Source organism: Gasterosteus aculeatus, chromosome 2, assembly GCF_964276395.1.
Source record: "Gasterosteus aculeatus chromosome 2, fGasAcu3.hap1.1, whole genome shotgun sequence".
Classification (NCBI taxonomy): Eukaryota; Metazoa; Chordata; class Actinopteri; order Perciformes; family Gasterosteidae; genus Gasterosteus; species Gasterosteus aculeatus.
Genome location: NC_135689.1, coordinates 19,755,460 through 19,764,118, shown reverse-complemented (window position 1 = coordinate 19,764,118; position 8,659 = coordinate 19,755,460). Strand labels below are relative to the sequence as shown.

At 45.4% G+C, this 8,659-nt stretch overlaps 1 long non-coding RNA gene across 2 annotated transcripts; it reads right to left on the bottom strand.

Moving 5' to 3' along the window:
- Positions 1-5,088: 5,088 nt before the first annotated feature.
- On the bottom strand, positions 5,089-5,789 carry LOC144389436 (uncharacterized). 2 transcript variants are annotated; one of them, XR_013453487.1, is made up of 3 exons: positions 5,703-5,789; positions 5,557-5,630; positions 5,089-5,465 (listed from the first exon to the last, which is right to left on the bottom strand). It is a non-coding gene; the product is annotated as an uncharacterized LOC144389436 (long non-coding RNA). The 2 variants fall into 2 exon arrangements; XR_013453486.1 differs by lacking the exon at positions 5,703-5,789 and having other exon boundaries at positions 5,557-5,663.
- Between the last annotated feature and the right edge of the window lie 2,870 nt (positions 5,790-8,659).

Here is an 8,659-nt window from a genome sequence, read left to right as displayed (position 1 = left end):
CATTACACGTCAATTAGCTGACTGTTATGGATTGTCTCTGATCCCAAGTGCACGACACCAGACACAGCTTAGGTTTAGCCGGAAAACGGCGTAGTTTATTTCACAAAATAACCAAATACGAGAAACAAACAAAAAAAAAGGCAACTCCAAAAACTTCTCTAGTCCGTGGGCGCTCTTAGTCCAATCAAAAAATGAAAACTCACACGATACTCACAGGGAAAACAAAAAACTCTGCGTAGGGAATTCCGGAAGGGTTTCCAAGAGGAGCACAGGGGAAGAACAATCAACCCTCTCTGGGGAAACACAGAGCACGAACTCACAGCGAGCCACTGGCAGATCTGCTTCTTAACCTCCCTGTGGGATGAGCTGACGAGCTGCAGCTGTGGCGATGAGCAGAGCGGCGTCAGGTGTGCGACTCTCTGGCTGGTCGAGCCCTAACACTGACGCTTTTATCCAAAGCGACTTGTATTGAATTTTTAACCCATGGCCTTTTACATTTTGGCCAGGGAGCAGTTAGGGGTTAGATGTCTTGCTCAGGAACACTTCAACATGGGACATGGAGCAGCCGGGGCTCGAGCTGCCAACCTTGCGGTTCCTGGGGCACCCTCTCTACCCATGTGCCACCGTCGACCCCTCAAATCAAAGCTGGATGCCTCCGCACTTCACAACTCCCTTCTGCTCCTCCATCCATGTCACCGTCAGCTGGCCCACACCCTCCACCCTCCTTCCTTCCTTAAATATATGCTTGCTGTACCGTCTTAATATCTATCGATCACGAGTGGAGATGACACATGGGATTCCCCATTACTGCCATGTCCCATTCCCCATGCCGCGCACACGCCTGGTTAGAGATACTGAGGGGCCGGGGCTTTGAGCCGTCTGAAGGTCACAAATTTGGATCTATGGATATCAGGGCTAGCGCATCCGACGGTCAGTGAGTGAGAAGCCATATCTAAAACATGAGACGGTCAGCCCCCATATGTATATGAATGTGTGCTGGTAAGCAGGAAATAGAGAGGGAGGTGGGGCGGTAGGGGGCAGATACCTAGGAGAAAGAAAGCAGGCATTTATAATGCAGTAAATGTAAGAGAGTACCGTATAGCCCATCTCTCTCTGTGGCGCTCGCTCTCCGGGATAGAGGACATTCATTATCTGCTGCTCCGCTGGGACCTCCCCCCTCTTTGGGATGCATGCAGCAGTATAAACCTGGTCAATCACAGCTATGGGGGAGGAAAGGGTTATATGCACATTTAACCCGCAATACAATCCGTTCACTGTAACCAATGCCGATCCGCTTACCCGATGGAGGCACACGTTAGTGGAGTTCTTTTAGTGGAGTGAGGGCCTTCTTCATTAATGTAACCTCTAAGATCATCATCTAAGGATTTTCTCTTTGACCACTTCCATATCTTGCACATTGCATTTCCCTCTCTGCTGACATTTCCTAGATAGCATACTTTTTTACAAGTCTATAAAGCGTTGTTTAGACACGCTATATACACAGCGCCGTATAGCATTATCCTCAACAGAAGGCATGGTTGTTACAAAACAATTCATTGTACAATGCACCGTATCTATTTTCCATCTGTTGATTTATTACGGTTACCTTGTTGCCTTCATTACATTACATATGACGTAACAGGATACCACGCGGTGAGATAAGTCATATCAGGCTGAGCCAGTTCAGGTCGAGACAAGGTCAAAAAACGATTGGCTTCCGACCACACACGCCTGTTTCCCATCACTGAGCACTCACCAATATGCACTCTCACCTCAATGCTCCCCCTTGTGATCAATGTCATTACTAACTATGTTAATTTATCCAGTGTTTCCCTCAAAAATAGATTCAAACAGACAGCCTGCATTATGGCTCCAACACATAGATTTGCATTACAGACCATAACTGGCAAAAAGCCCGAAACTGGCCTCCACATTGCTGAGGAGATTTGTAATCTGTAAACGCATATGTCATATGCATGGACAACTTTTTGAACAAGCCCCGAGGAGAAGTATTAAATGAATTATGAAGAAACTACAAACCCGATTCCAAAAAAGTTGGGACACTGTACAAATTGTGAATAAAAACAGAATGCAATTATGTTGAAGTTTCAAATTTCTCTGTCTCTGCCTCTGAATGCTAGTTACTGATGGGCAGGTGTCACTGTATACGATAGATCCTGTCATCAGTGTATGAATGGGTGAATTATGTCTTGTCATGTATGGTTGATTCTGTCATCAGTGTATGAATGGGTGTAAATTATGTCATGTCATGTAGTGCTAAACCGCTTTCAGTGGTTAGAAGACTAGAAAAGCGCTGTACAGTCTGTTTACTATTTACGCAGCCATGATGTTGTAATTGACAAAACAACTTCTCTCTTGAGTCTGGATGACATGGCGCCAGTTTTCCAAAAGAGCTTCAAAATTTGATTCGTCTGACCACAAAACCACTTTACCACAGTCCATTTTAAATGCGCTTTGGTCCACAGAAAACGCCTGCGCTTCTGGATCTTGTTTAGATATGGCTTCTTTTTTGACCTATAGAGTTTTAGCCAGCCATGGCACAGTTTATTGTGTTCACTGACAATCTTTTCTGGAAGTATTCCTGAGCCCATGTTGTGATTTCCATTACAGTAGCATTCCTGTATGTGATGCAGGGCCGTCGAAGGGCCTGAAGATCACGGCATGGTTTTCTGGCCTTGACCTTTACGCACCGAGATTGTTCCAGATGCTCTGAATCTTTGGATGATATGATGCACTGTAGATGATGAACTCCAAACTCTTTGCAATTTTTTCTCTGAGAAACTCCTTTCTGATATTGCTCCACAATTTTTTGCCGCAGCATCTTCGGAAACTTCTTTTTGAAGACCTCCCCTGGATCTTCTTTCTCCCCTTGTTCTTCAACTCCAACAACTCGTTCAATGAGGCGCAGTGCTGTAAGTGCTGGTAAGCCCAGCGGTGGCCTGGCTAAGCTGTCAATGACAAACACAGACTGAGCGTCTTTTTATCTTTACTTTCTAGCTTACTCTGCATATTTACTATTACAGGCAGTATCTTGTTATTTGGGCCATACGGTCTTTTTGAGGTGTGAAGTAGAGAACCATCTCTTTTGTACTTATATAATTTAGTGGGTATCACAGTCACTGCTGCTCCTGCGTCTAGTTTAAAAGAAACAACTTCACCATTCATTTTGATGTCTGCGTACCAACCAGCACTGTCCCAGGTAGCCAGCGGACTCGGGCGTATTGCGGCTGAGTGTCGGCTAGCTCGGCTGTGTTCCGGCTCGATGCGGCCAGATGTGAGCCAGCTTTGGCCCATTTCATTCATGCCATATCTGGCCCAGATGTAGCTGTTACAGACATGGCCCTATTCTAGCTCAGACATGGCCACCGGGTTTATTGCCAACCCATACTAAAAGAGGTTCTGGCCCGTTGATGGCTGCCAGACCTGGACCGAATCTGCCGTTATAGCAACGGGACTTAACTGGTTGAGACATGGCAGCCGGGTGTATCTGCAACCAGCACTGAAACAGGCTCCGGCCCGTTCATGGCTATAGAATCTGGGCCCAATCTGGCTTCAAAGGAACTTCTGATTGAGATATGGCAGCCAGGTTTATTGCCAACCAGCACTGAACAGGTTCTGGCCCACTGATGGTTCCATTTACTGACCCCCCCCCCCCCCCCCATAACAACACACAGACATTCATACAGCCCTGGGTACTGGGCATCCAGAGGGTCATACTACTTTATAAATTTGCAACTAATTATTTGTATTATTTTACACATAATTATGTCTGTTATTTTATTTTTATAAACACACTACACTTACACTGCTCATTTGTAAAGCACTTTGCCATGCCAATTGCCATGGTTTATGAAATGTGCTAGGCCTATATATAAATTAACTAGCCTTCCTTTGCCTTCAAGTCACATCAATTATGTTAACGAGGAACCTTGCCATCCAATAATAAGCCACTGATCACGGTATTTATAGGCCCCAAGTAGGCCTATTGCGCACACTAGGCCTACACAATGGCGTATTCACTCCTGCTGCAAAATGTTGCTGATCGTGCCCTGAGGAGGGAGTGCATCTTCCGTGACTAAACAGATTTATTTCTGAGTGTGCACACGGCCCTGCCATCTCATGACCTATGCTAAATAGGAGCAACGGGGCACGAGCTTTCAATTTACAACCTATTGGGATTCATCAGACTAAGACTGCACCCGCAAACAATTCCGCTGTTTAGGAAAATGGCACACCCATGATAAAAAGTGTAATACTTTGTGTGGGGATGAAGGGGAAACACTGAGTGCTATAATGTGTGACAATCACAATCAGTCTATATGTTACTGTTAAAAACAATATATCAATATTACCCACAACATTTTTTTAGATTTCCCTCAAAACATGAAGCCCATAAAGCTTTAAAACGTAGGATAAAAACACATCTACATGATAGCCCAGTTTGTGGACAGTACACACCGATTTGAGTCATTCTACTTCACTATCGCTTCGTTTAATCAGACTGAATACGCCTAATAAGGCAAGTAAGAGATTCTGTGGTTCCACAGGCTTTAACTTTGAAAAACGGGTAGAGCATCACTGAAGATTTCTGATTGGCTCAAAAAAAAACCCGACCAGACAGTTTGAGCTGCCATGGTACCTCGATAGCAAGGAGTTCTGAATGCTAGCAAAGACTTCATGAACTTCAATGATAAGATTCTGACTATCAAAGAGCAAATTGATGGTCTCCTGCCTTCAACCAGTGCCGATCTGTCCTCAGATGTAGGAACCTTGGATGCAGCAGTGGGCCCTGATGCCTGCTTGGATGCCTTCTCTTCCATCAACCTTAATCAACTGAATTCTTTATTTTAAGTCTAAATCTTCTACATGTCTCTTGGAACCGATTCCGACTAAGCTGCTTAAGGAAGTTTTTCCTTTATGTGACCTAATGGACACTTAAAATACTTTGGGAATAGTATCCAGACGTGACAACGCCACTCTTTGGAGGGGAGAGACCCTGAATTCAATTATCTTATTGGCCAAAACCCCATACGAGGTAGATCATAGACAGACAGAGGCTTCTGCGTGTACAATGCAATATCACTTTTATTTAAACAATAACTTTATAAAACCACATCCAAATAATTTATACCAGTAGTGATTGACCGGGGGCACAATGACACTTCCAACAATAAAAACACTGCACACTGTTAAGAAAGGCTAAAATAAGCAACACTACAAACCAACACACTCAAATACGATTACTGATCCTAGTTAAAAGACACAACACAATAGAAGTGGGGAAGGGGGAAGCAACGGTCATCAAAAGGGCACAATATCAGTGTTTTATCTCTATAAATAGAGGGAGCAAGATGGAGGCACTTGAGCACAATCTAAACTGAAACTATGGTCGGAGAAAAAGAGCAGTGGCTGTCCTGCTGACCACTACGTGTCACCAGTTCAGCCTGAAATGCACAAAACAGCCATTAATCACCAAGTACCCACCATCCTTCTTATTACAAAACGCATAATGTGCTTGCAAGCCCAACTTCCTACCTTCTTGGCCCAATGCACCTGTGCACCAGCAGGTAGGACCCTGGGCTCACCAGGTCTGGTTCAGGTCTAACCTTCTACCATAGAAAAGAACATTATATTAATTTCCCCATGGCCTACAAGATGTAGATTAAAATTGCACAACCTACCTCCTTAGTACGGTTTGCTCACCCGCACGGTACTGGCGAGCAACAAACAAAGCACCCAGACTTCAGCACATGCCGGACAACGAGAACAAACGTGAGTTGCTCAACTCTCACGGGATCTCCTTTATATGGAGAGGCTCTCCTTGAGTTTAAGCCTCCCGCTCTATGCTGAGTGTACTGACGAAGTCCTAAACAAAGTCTAGTACTCGTTGCTAATATGGTGGATTAGTTTTAGACGTGCGCCCGGTGCGCTCGAACACAGCAAAACGGAGTCTCGTGGTGTTACAATTATCTTGCATGTTTATTTTGTTCCAAATATCATAAAACGGCAAAACTTTAACTCATAATACCTGTACCCAAAATAACAAACCGCATTGCTCACCACAAAAGGCACACACGCACACTGGCACATTCGAAAACTGTTTGCTTCCCAAATTACCAACACCTGTGTCTTAGATTCCTGCAGGTTAAATGGCCTACCTGGGCTGATCCGAAGTCAGCTGAGCCACAAAGCGCATACAGCCCCCTAGTGGCACAGAGCAAAATTAAATGAAATAATACCAAATGTATATGGCTCCTACACTCCAGCCCCTAATTGCGTCTGCCAGAGCAATTACCCCAAATCAAAAAGAGCCATGAACAAAACACAAAAATAGTTAACAATAGAACCAATTACTCTTTAGTTTCATTAAGCAAGCATATTTTGGTAATGGGTCGTTCAATGATGTTTGTCTTGGTCTTTAAACGAACCACACGTACCAGACCTCTCTTATCAGGGAAGGTTTCCAGAACCCTTCCTAGCATCCATGATCCACGTGGTGCGGTGGAGTCCGCAACCATGACCAGGTCTCCAGGAACAAAATTCCTCTTCTCCTGGTTCCATTTTTGACGCTCCTGTAAAAGTGGTAAGTATTCGCGGATCCACCTCTTCCAAAAGAGATCCGAGATGTACTGTGTTTGTTTCCACCTTCTCCTTGCATAAACATCCCCTTTGTTGAACAGTCCTGGTGGGAGAACTGGTTTCCCTTTGAGGAGTAGCAGAGGGTTTGGCGTCAACGCCTCAAGGTCGTTGGGGTCTTCTGACAGCCTTGTGATGGGGCGATCATTGAGCATAGCTTCAGCCTCACAGAGCACTGTATGGAACCCTTCGTCATCCAAGGTTTGCTGACGGAGCACAGAGCATAAAATCTTCCTGATCATCCTTATCATGCGCTCCCAAGCGCCACCATGATGTGACCCAGCTGGAGGGTTAAAGCTCCACTTGATTCCCTTCTTGGACATGACTTTTTCAATGCGGTTATGATTCAAAGAGGCTAAGGCTTTTCGCAGCTCCTTTTCTGCACCCACAAAGTTGGTGCCATTATCGGATCTCAAGTGCGAGACTTGTCCTCTTCGACAGATGAACCTTCGCAACGCGTTGATGCACGAGTCAGTGTCCAGAGAATATGCCACTTCCAGGTGCACGGCCCTGCTTGTCATGCAAGTAAATACTACTCCATACCTTTTCATGATGCTACGCCCTCTTTTCACATCAACTGGCCCAAAGTAATCTACGCCAACGTTAGTGAATGGCGGAAGATCAGGTACCACTCGCTCTTCTGGCAGGTCTGCCATTTTTTGCTCAGCGGTTTTCCTACCATGGAGCTTACAGATGAGGCATCTTGATATGATCTTCCTCACTGCAGTAGGTCCACTTGTGATCCAGTATTTTCTCCTTATAGCAGAAAGAACATGATTTCTACCTCCATGTCCAAGCTGTAAATGGACATGATGGAGGATAAGGTCGGCGATGTGTTGGTCTTTTGACAAGATGAGGGGGTGTTTAACGTCCTCGGGGATTGCTGCCTTATTCAACCGTCCAACTCGTAGAAGTCCTCCTTCTAGAACTGGATCCAATTTGAGGATGCTGCTACTTCTTGGTACTTGTGGCTTGCCAGAGGTTAGTGCAGCAAATTCAGTGGGGAATCTCTCTTGCTGGCAAAAAGCGATTATGGAGGTCTCGGCCTCCAAGAGATCTTCCAGTGTCACCTTCTGATTCCCAAGTGATGTTGAGAAAGCTTTCATCTCCTTTTGCACGTCAACCCTGGCTGCTCCAGTAGCACTGGTGTTTTCACATTGTAACTCTTTTCTTTTCATCCTCAGTTTGAGCAGAGTTCCTTTCAGCTTAATGAGCCACGCAACTGCAACCTTCAATCTTTGCCAATCGGAGAAATGGGTAATCAGTTGTGATGTGGTGTTGGTGTCAACAAGTATTGCATTGACCGTCAGACTTCGCTTTACTTCTGGGTCGTCGGCAGTGACACTGGAATCCACAGGAAATGTTGGCCATGTTTCTTCAGGTTCCCGTAGGAATTCCGGGCCTTCTATCCATCTTTGCTTCAGATCTTCTGCCTTCAATCCACGCGAAGCATCGTCAGCAGGGTTCAGGGATGTGGGAACGTATCTCCACTGGTCAACTTCAGAGTTGTCCCTGATGGTGGTTACCCTGTTTGCTACAAAAGTTTGAAATCTTCGGTCCTCATTTTTTATGTACTTAAGAACGGATGTGCTGTCAGTCCAAAAGCAGGTCTTCTTCAGTGGAAGCTGGAGCTCTGATTGAAGCATCTTGTCCACTCGTACTGCAACAACGGCAGCGGTGAGCTCCAAACGGGGAATGGTGACAGGCTTCAGGGGGGACACTCGGGCTTTGCCAAATAAGAAAGCAACATGAACCCTCTCATCCGTGTTCTGCATCCTCAGGTAAGTAGCCGTACCATAGCCGTTCTCGCTTGCATCGGCGAAGTGATGCAATTGGGCACTGACAGTCCTTCCAAATCCTTCAGGTTTCACACATCTGGGGATCTTGAAATATGCCACTTTCTCAAGATCTGTCAGCCATTTGTTCCACTTCTGCTGGAAAGCTGGAGGTATTGGATCATCCCAATCACACTTTGTTCTGCATAACTCCTGCAACAGCAGCT